Source organism: Peromyscus maniculatus, chromosome X, assembly GCF_049852395.1.
Source record: "Peromyscus maniculatus bairdii isolate BWxNUB_F1_BW_parent chromosome X, HU_Pman_BW_mat_3.1, whole genome shotgun sequence".
Taxonomy (NCBI): Eukaryota; Metazoa; Chordata; class Mammalia; order Rodentia; family Cricetidae; genus Peromyscus; species Peromyscus maniculatus.
In genome coordinates this window covers 16,453,931-16,463,495 of record NC_134875.1, presented here as the reverse complement: position 1 = coordinate 16,463,495, position 9,565 = coordinate 16,453,931, and positions in this window count along the sequence as shown.

Genomic DNA, 9,565 nt, shown 5'->3' with positions numbered 1-9,565 from the left:
TTTTTGTATATATAAATAAACAAAAATGTGTGTTGATATCTTGCTGTACTTTTACAATTCTTTGTGATGTGTGCTTTTCCCAGTGTATGCTGTACTGTCATCCAGGCTCTTGACCATTTTCTTAGTATACAAACTTAGTATCACTGGGAATGCACTACATTACTTGATTGTAGTTCTGTACCTCACTCCTCTCAAACAACCTTCAGCCAAAATGGCCTCCCTGACCCTACTTTACCCCTACAGGTCATTCTTCTCTATATATTCCCTTGCCCTATTTTTTCTATTAACTCAATATTAAGCACTAGAAATATCCTGAATCCTTTTCTTTCCCTTTTCCTTTTGCTTCCCACTCATACCAAAACAACCATTTTATTATTGCACATAGTACTGTCATTACCCCTTTACTTCCTAACATGGCTGGCACCGGAGAGTAGATCTTTATTTTACTTAACAATTTATTGTTGTACTTTAATTGTGGTTCTATCCTTTCATAGTGATGGTTCTTGAAGACTGGAGGATAAAGACTGGTTCACGGTCACCAATCTAGCAAAGGGAAGAACTTGAACATTGCTAAAACTCTAACTAAAAGAATTGCAGTAATCTAAGAGAATTCAAATATATTAAATTCAACCAAGAACCTAACTCCAGGTGTATACATGGCACTGTAAAAAACATATGTAACATGAAAAAGGCAACATAAATGCTTCAGTAATTATTAATCTCACACTATCTCCATTGGAAGCGAGTTAAACAAAATTACAGATGAAGAACACAATAGAATGACTATAATTAATTATGGTCAAAGAAACTACATAGGACACAAATTCCTGAAGGAATTCTTAAGAATATAAAAAGCTGAATGAAATAAAATGTCAATGAAAGCATAATTCAATAAAGAGATATAAATGTTGAATAAAAACCAAATGGAAATACTGGAAATGAAGAAAAGGCAATTTAGAAGTTCTGTGAAAAACCATACCAACAGAAGAGGTCAAGGAAAAAGCAATCTATCAGAGGTTAAAGACATAGCAGAGTAACTGGAACACTCCAACAAGGACAAAGGTAAACTAATAAGTAATAAGCAATAATTTCAAGTTGTACATGACACTACAAAAGACTAAATCTAAGAATCATGGTTATAGAAGGAAAATTTCATTCTAAAATCATAGAAAATATTTTCAACTAAATCATGGTGCTCTGCCCATCACACAGTGAGATCAGTGTGCATGGGAATCCTGCCTGGCCATTGCACCGCAGAAAGGCTCAGCTAGGTCCATCACCTGGGAAGACCAGCACACCAGTTTTTCTAGCCCCACCCCCTAGCACCTTGAGATGCGTGGAAGAGGTTCCAGCCTTGCCTATTTGCCCTGTGAGATGTGAACATGGACACACACACACACACACACACACACACACACACACACACACACACAGGAACACAGGAAGGGTGGGGGAGAGAAGGCTCCAGCCGTAATCATACCTGCTGCTCACCCCTACTACTCAGTGCAGGCATCTCCTGGCCTACACATCACCCAGTGAAACTATGGTACCAGAAGGTTCCAATCCTGTCTACTTCCCAGTAAGATTAACATGGGAAATTTCAGTGCAGTTCTTCACTGTGGAAGACTGCATTCCAGCCATCCTTATACAAGATCAGCATCAGCCCTGAACAACATCCCACATATTTTGCCTAAGGAACTCCAGCCCTCCTCATCACACCAAGAGTTCAATATAGGAGGCTCCAATCTACCCTTCTTTCTCCCAAGATCAGCAACAGAGAGATCCCATCCCAGCTATCATCCCACAAGATCAGCAAACACCCAGGAGGCTGCATCACAAGTTCGGCCTGAGAGTCTCCAACTGTGCTCATGACTTGCTGAGTTCAGTGCAGGAGTCCATAACCCTGAGAACAATCCTGTGAGATCACCACACAAGGAGCTCCAGCTTGGTCCCTCACTGTGCAGTATTGGTGCTAATAACTCTGTGAGAGCAGCACATGAGAGCTTCCAACATAGCCATAGTCCTGTGAGATCGTCTTCTGGGAGGATCTAATGCTATCCCTCATCACAGTATCACCAGGAAATGCAAGAGATAAAATGTGATTGCTTTAAAAATTACTCAGCCTATCATAGTTTGATATTGAAGCTGAAGCAGACTTAGTTCAGAAAAGGCAAACTAGAGGACTGGGGAGGTGGCTCAGCCACTGAAGTGCTTGCCATGTAATCATGAGACCTGAGGTCAAGCCCTCAAACCCACATAGGAAACAGCATGATAGTGTGTGACCGTAAACCCCAGTGTCTGGAAGGGAGCAGCGATATTAGGTCCCTGTGCTTTGCTGGCCAGCCAGTCTAGCCAAATCAGAGATCTCTAGGTTCAACAAGAGATCGCCACTTAAAAAAGTAAGGAGAGGGGGTGAGAGAGATGAGAATATGAAGTTAAAAAGACTAAAATTCATAGTATAAATATATGAAACTGAAAAAGTATATGAAAAAATAAGGTAAAGAGTGATTTAGAAAGATACTAAATAGCAATATCTGCCCTCAGCACACACAAGCACGCGCATACACACACACACACACACACACACACACACACACACACACACATACACACACACACACACACACACACACACAAAGAAAAAAGAAAAGAAAAGAAAAGAAAAAGAAAAAGAAAATCCAAACTAGAAACTTAGTCACTGAGGTTCAGAAGTAACACATGTCACTTCCACTCAGGTTCTACAAGCTCAAAATAATGTTCTGGTTAATGCAACTGCCAATAAAAAAGCAGGAAATCAAGAGCAACTAAGGGCTATCTACAGGCACATAAGCCTCCACAAAGACTAGCAAATGGGAAGCAGATCATTTCTCACTTTTAAAAACTGCTATTAAGTTGAATGAAGTTTTAAATGAAACCCATCAAAAATGAACATACAAGAAAAATGAACTTAAAGTTTACATACTTAAGGCACGGTCTCCTCCCAATTGTAAAGACATCCCTGACTCCTGAGACAATTTGAAGGATGTCCACTGGGCTAAGTGAAAGGGCACTGAGAAAAAAAAGATGGATAAATCCTAAAGATGACAAGAAAGAACAAAACATCAAGATCTAGCAGCATCAGCTAGATTTGAGGAAAATTCAGAAGATCAAAAGACATCTGGGATATAAAACAATGGAGGTATTGGGGTAACTGCATCAGGTGAGAAGTTTCTGCAAGAATGACGTGGAGAAGAAAGTTTTATGAATAATTGTATGATTGTTCAGCATCTGAGACTACATCTATTGTGTCAATTACAACCATTTTCATAATGTTCACAACAATGTTTCTTTGCTCATTATCTCCAGCCAAGACTGAGACTTCAAGTAGATTAGTTACATAAACGTTCTTGGATGAAGTGCTAATAAATTGTCGCATCAAGTTTTTCAGTTTTAAAGGAGCACAATAAACTTGATACTCTGTGTTCAGATTTTTCTTGGAATGGCATCTAGTGCCTAAGTACAAGGCAGCTTGACTCGCATTAGTTCCTTGAATACGACCTCATTTCAAATGGCACTGTACAATAGGACAGGCTTGCTTAGCAGCACGTACATTAGGTAGCTCACAACTCCCTGTAATTCCAGTTTCAGGGGATCCAATGCCTCTGGTCTCCAAGGGCACCCACACTCACATGCACACATGTCTCCTACAGATATACATAATTAAAAGTTAAATATATCTTTAAAATGGAACCTTCCCATCAAAAGAAATGTGGTCCTGACACTGCTACTGAGAAAAGCATATAGGACTAACTTGTTGGGTGATAATAGGCAGAAACTCTGCCATCATATGCTCTTACTGGCTCATTAGTTTCACTATGTGATCTTAGGAATTTTGAGTTCACATTGCTTTTTCTGTAAAATAATGGAAATGGCATTGCCTCACATATTACAATGAAGAGTTAGCAATCATAAATAGAAAAGATGTATGCTTTTCTTGGTAATTAGCAGTTGCTTTACATACATTAAAAGCCTTCGCTTTCATGCCCTAGAAGCCAAAGTTCCAAGAAGATTAGAAAAATGTTGTGTATGAGATATATAATGGAAATGGGGGACATCTGTGGGCACAGGAGAAATGCAAAAACTGAAAGAGTAGGGTGATTTAGGCAATTGTTGAAACAGAAGAGATTTTAGGGGGAGGTGGGCCCTGAAGAATACAAAGTCACATGGGTGAATGAAATGATATGACCATTCCATTGCATTATTTAGGAGAAGGGAAAGTAAAAGCCAGAGGCATCTGGGAGGGTCCAAAGCAGGGCGAGAAAGTAGTAGATGAAATATGGCACTAAAGTAGTAGACTAAATATGGCTATGAGAGGAGAAATGGGGAGGTGAGAGTGAGAGGAAGAGAAGAGAGTGTGGTCAAAGGAGTGGGGGCAAGAGACAGAGGACCAAGAAAGCATCTGGACAAAATGGCATGGTTATATAGGAATGAGAAACTGAGAGAAGAGAAGCCCATGGGCAGAAGAAGTTTAGGCTAGAGGGTGGGGTAAGAAGAGCTGAAAGGAGTCACAGGTACTGAGTGAGCCTGGAGGCCAGCAGACATTTTGGTATGCTAATAGGAACTACAGTTAGCCATTTGTCCTGAGTTTCTTTTGGACCTGACAATGGTCTTCTGATCTTACATGAACTGGTCCTATGATCTACCTCCTAGTTTTGTCTTTATTTCTGATTGTTAAACACAGTGACCCTTCTTCAGGTTTTTGGATATTCCACATTTCTCCCACACTTCCTTCCCACAGGGCCTGTTCTAGTTTGCTTTCTGGTACTGTTATGAATACTATGACCAAAAGCAACTTGGGGAGTGTGCTAGCTAGTTTTATGTCAACTTGACACAAGCTAGAGTCATCTGAGGAACCTCAATTGAGAAACCGACTCAATAAAATTTGGCTGCAGGTGAGCATTTAGGGCAGTTTCTTAATTATACATTGATGTGGGAGGACCCAGTACATTGTGGGTGGTATCATCCCTGGACTGGTGGTCCTGGATGTATAAGCAAGCAGTCTAAGCAAGCCATGGAGACTAAGCCAGTAAGAAGCACTCCTCCATGGCTTCTTGTTGTGGAATATTAATTTAAGATGTGTTACATTCATTTATGCTGTGGAATATTTGTTTAATGATGCAAAGATGTGTTGAATTCTTTTATGTTGCATTTGTTTAACTCTGTGAAGCTGTGTTACTTAGCCTGTCTAAAACATCTGATTGGGATAAAAAAAAGAGCTGAACAGCCAATAACTAGGCAGTAGAGAAGAATTGGTAGGGCTTCCAACCAGAGAGAATAAATAGGAGGAGAAATCTAGGCTCCAGAGGAAGAGAGTGAAGAGCAAGAAAAGGAGAAGGAGAGGAGGACACCAGGGGCCAGGCAACCAGCCACACAGCCAGCCATAGAGTAAGAAGAAAAGAAAGATATATAGAATAAAGAGAGATAAAAAAAAAAACTCAGAGGCTGGGGCTGAAGAGATGGCTCAGCAGTTAAGAGCACTTGACTGCTCTTCCAGACGTCCTGAGTTTAATTCCCAAAACCACATGGTGGCTCACAATCATCTGTAACTGAGATCAGATTCCTTCTTCTGGTGTACATGAAGACAGAACACTCATATACATAAAATACATGAATAAATAAATGTTTAAAAAAACCCAGAGGCAAAATGTAGTTAAAGAGAAATGGGATATTTTAATTTAGAAAAGCTGACTATAAACAAGCCAAGCTAAGGCCGGGCATTCATAAGTAAGAATAGGTCTCTGTGTATTTATTTGGCATGCCCCAAAGAATAAACAAACAAACAAACAGAAAACAACTACAGCTTCTTCATCAACTCCCACCTTCAGGTTCCTGTCTTGTTTGAGGACCTGCCATGACTACCTTCTATCATGAACTGTGATATGGAAATATAAATGAAATAAACCCTTTCCTCCCCAAGTTGATTTTGGTCATGGAGTTTCATCACATCAATAGAAACCCTAAGGAAGACAAGGAGGAAAATGTTTATTTGGCTTTCACATCCCAGTCACCATTCATCATTGAGGGAAGTGAGTATAAGAATTCAAACATAAATAAAAGCAGGAACCATGAAGGAAAGCTGTTTACTGGCTTGTTCCTAGGGTCATATTCAGCTACCTTTCTTATATATCTTATGCCTACCTGTCTAGGAATGGTAACACCCAGAGTGGGCTGCTCCCCTACATCCATCATTAGTCAAGAAAATGGTCCATAGGCCAGTCTGATGGAGGCAATTCTTTATTTGAGGTTCTCTCTTCATAGATGTATAAAGTTGACAATCAAGATTAGCCATTACAGAGCCCTTGTGCATGTTTCCTCTGTCTAGAATACTTACCCCATCCCAATTATATATACTTTCCATGTTGGTTATGAATGATGATTTAGAATTTATGTTACTTTGTGTAGTTGTTTAATTTTATATCCTTTTGTTTAACCTGATTTGTTTACCTCATTGTTGTCCTAACACCTGACATAAAGAAGATACTCAATAACTACATTTTCTATAAGCAGTGCCCCATTTTAATATTCTTTGCAGGCTATGGGTTGATAGATACCTGCTTTGTGGTCCTGTTTTTATCTCCTAGGTATGATATGCATGAAACAGTCCACAAGATCTGGACAGGGATTCAAAACCCTTCCAGAAATGCTATACTCTGAGTTCTTTAAATAAAAAAAAAATAATTATATCCTCTGATTAAATTGTTGCTTCCAGGATCTCTAAGCAAGATTTCTCTCTGCTCACAAGCCTATTAAGAGTCAGCATGCAGAGATAAAACTATAAGCTTTTATCTTATCCCAGTTGCTATTTTATTTCTTAAAAAGAGGTTTTTTTGTGTTTCTCAATTGTGTGTGTGTGTGTGTGTGTGTGTGTGTGTGTGTGTGTGTGTGTGTGTATGTGTTGTCCATATGTTCACAGGAATACAGGTGCCTACAGAGATCAGATGTATTGAATCCCCCATAACTAGAGTTTCATGCTGCTGTCAACTGCCAAACATGGGGTTCCAGGAAATGAGAATTGAACTTGGGTCCTCTGCAAGAGCAGTACATGGTCTTAAACACTGAGCCATCTCTCTAGCCCCCAGTTGCTATTTTCAACTTAATAGTTTAAGTATTCTGTGCTTCCCACAAGGGAAGTCTTGGACCACAGTATAGATTGGTGGTCAATTCTAGTTCATATATGCAAAAATTAATAAAGCTATTCCAGAATAAATGGTGGCACTAAGAGACAATGAGTTCCCTGCTTCTGGAAGTATTCAAAAGAAGACTTGATAGTCCACTGACAAAATAACAGTGCAACAGATGAAGAAAATGAAAAGAATCCTGGGGCTCCTTCCAAAAGTTACATTAGGAGATTCTACGATGAACATTCTTGAGCTGTCTTTCCAGTCATAAGGCTTGATGGATTTAAACTGAGTCAGCTCCATTCTCTCTTGTAGATTGCCTTGACCTCAATAATCTTCTTGTTGGAGTTGGGGTACAGTCTTTAGCCACAGAATGTAACTAAGTTAATGGCCATACAGAGACTGAATTCATGACCTTGTCCTCATTAGCCCTGTTCTCTAATCCCCCAAATTCACAGGAAAACTTCTGATATGCAATAGTGAAATTAACTCTAAGGAAATAGTTTCACACCATGCAAAGTGATATAATCTGGTGACATCCCATTTCAGCATAATAACATTGTGCTCTATTTAAAAATAAAATTTTCAGGGTGATAAAAATTAAAATTATAGTTTTGAACTATTTGAGAGAGGAATTTTCTATAAAAGTGAGAGGAAATGTTATGCAAAAGGATTTGCAGTTTCAACCATGCAGAGACATAAATATCACATATTAATAGATTTGACCTAGTTGCAATCATAGACAGCTCCATTCTCATCTTGTCTCCCTCACATGTTTGTTCTCTATTTGGGTAATTTCTCTAAAATAACTGGATATGCTAGAATAATAAGTGGATGAGTAGTGTAATAATAACACAATAAAGTGATCTTAAATAAATATTTTAGCATTTCTAACTTGACACAAAATTTTTCAGGTTTGTCTATTACTGGTCCTTATTGCCTTTGCTGTAGCTAATTTAAAACACACATTAACTTGTTTCATTCCATAGCTAGATTTTTCAATTACACTTAACAGTGGCAAATAAAATACAGCCATTGCTGGGCTACCTGTTGGGTTCTTTATTACCCTCATGTCAAGAAAAAGCTATAATAAAACTTCTTAGCAAGTCATTGTGAACATTAGAGTTACATGGGAACTTCAAATGCATCTACCTCATAAAATTTTCATTTTTAGCAGCTACATGAACATCTGAGAATCACATAAAAACAACATACTTTGTCTTCAGAACAAAACACATTTATATTTATACACACAATTTTACATAATTTCCAAGGGATTATATATTCTGCCTCCTTGAAGACTGCACTGGCTAGTTTTATGTCACCTTGACACAAGCTAGAGTCATTTTGTAAGATGGAACCTCAACCAAGAAAATGCTCCCACCAGGCTGGCCTGTGGGCAAGTCTATGCTGCAGCTTCTTGACTGATGATTAATGTAGGAGAGCCCAGTTAACTGTGGCAACGCCACCCCTAGCCTGGTGGTCCTGGGTGTTGTAAGAAAGAAAACTAAGCAAACCATGAGCATCAAGCCAGTAAACAGCACTCTTCTATGGCCTCTGCATCAGTGCCTACCTCCATGTTCCTGCCTTGAGTTCTTGCCCTGACTTCCTTCCAGAAAATTGTAAACTGAAATAAATCCTTTTCTCCCCCAAGTTGCTTTTGGTCAAAAGTGTGTTTATCACAGCAATAGAAACCCTAAGACAAACCCATCTACAGGCCTCAGATTACAATGCTGTATTCTTTTTTTTTTTTTTTTGTTTTTTTGTTTTTTTTGTTTTCTCACAGGGTTTCTCTGTGTAGCTTTGCACCTTTCCTGGAACTCTCTTTGGAGACCAGGCTGTCCTCGAACTCACAGAGATCCGCCTGCCTCTGCCTCCCGAGTGCTGGGATTAAAGGCGTGAGCCACCACTGCCCGGCTACAATGCTGTATTCTTATGCAGCTTTTTCGATTTAAAGACAAGGAAGCTGAGCTGGGGTGGTGCTGGTGGTGCATATCCATAATCCTAGTACTTAAGAAACAGAGGCAGAATGAGCATTGTGATTTCAAGGTCTACAAAGTGAGTTTGAGGCCAACCAGGGCTATACAGTAAGGCCCTATCTTAAAAACAAACAAACAAAAGACACAAAATAAGAATGCTGAGCAAAAAGACCTATCTAAAATTATCTCCTGAGGGATCTTCAATTACAATCTCATTAAAACATAGAAAACTTGTTAAAACATAGAAAAATTCTTGTGGGTGTGGAGGGGTAGTAGGTTACAGAGTATGTGTGTACACGTGTGTGTGTGTGTGTGTGTGTGTGTGTGTGTGTGTAGAGATCAAAGGTCAGTGTTAGATATTTTCCTTGATTACTCTCCAACATATTGTTTGAGACATGATATCTTATTGAATCTAGTAATCACTAATTA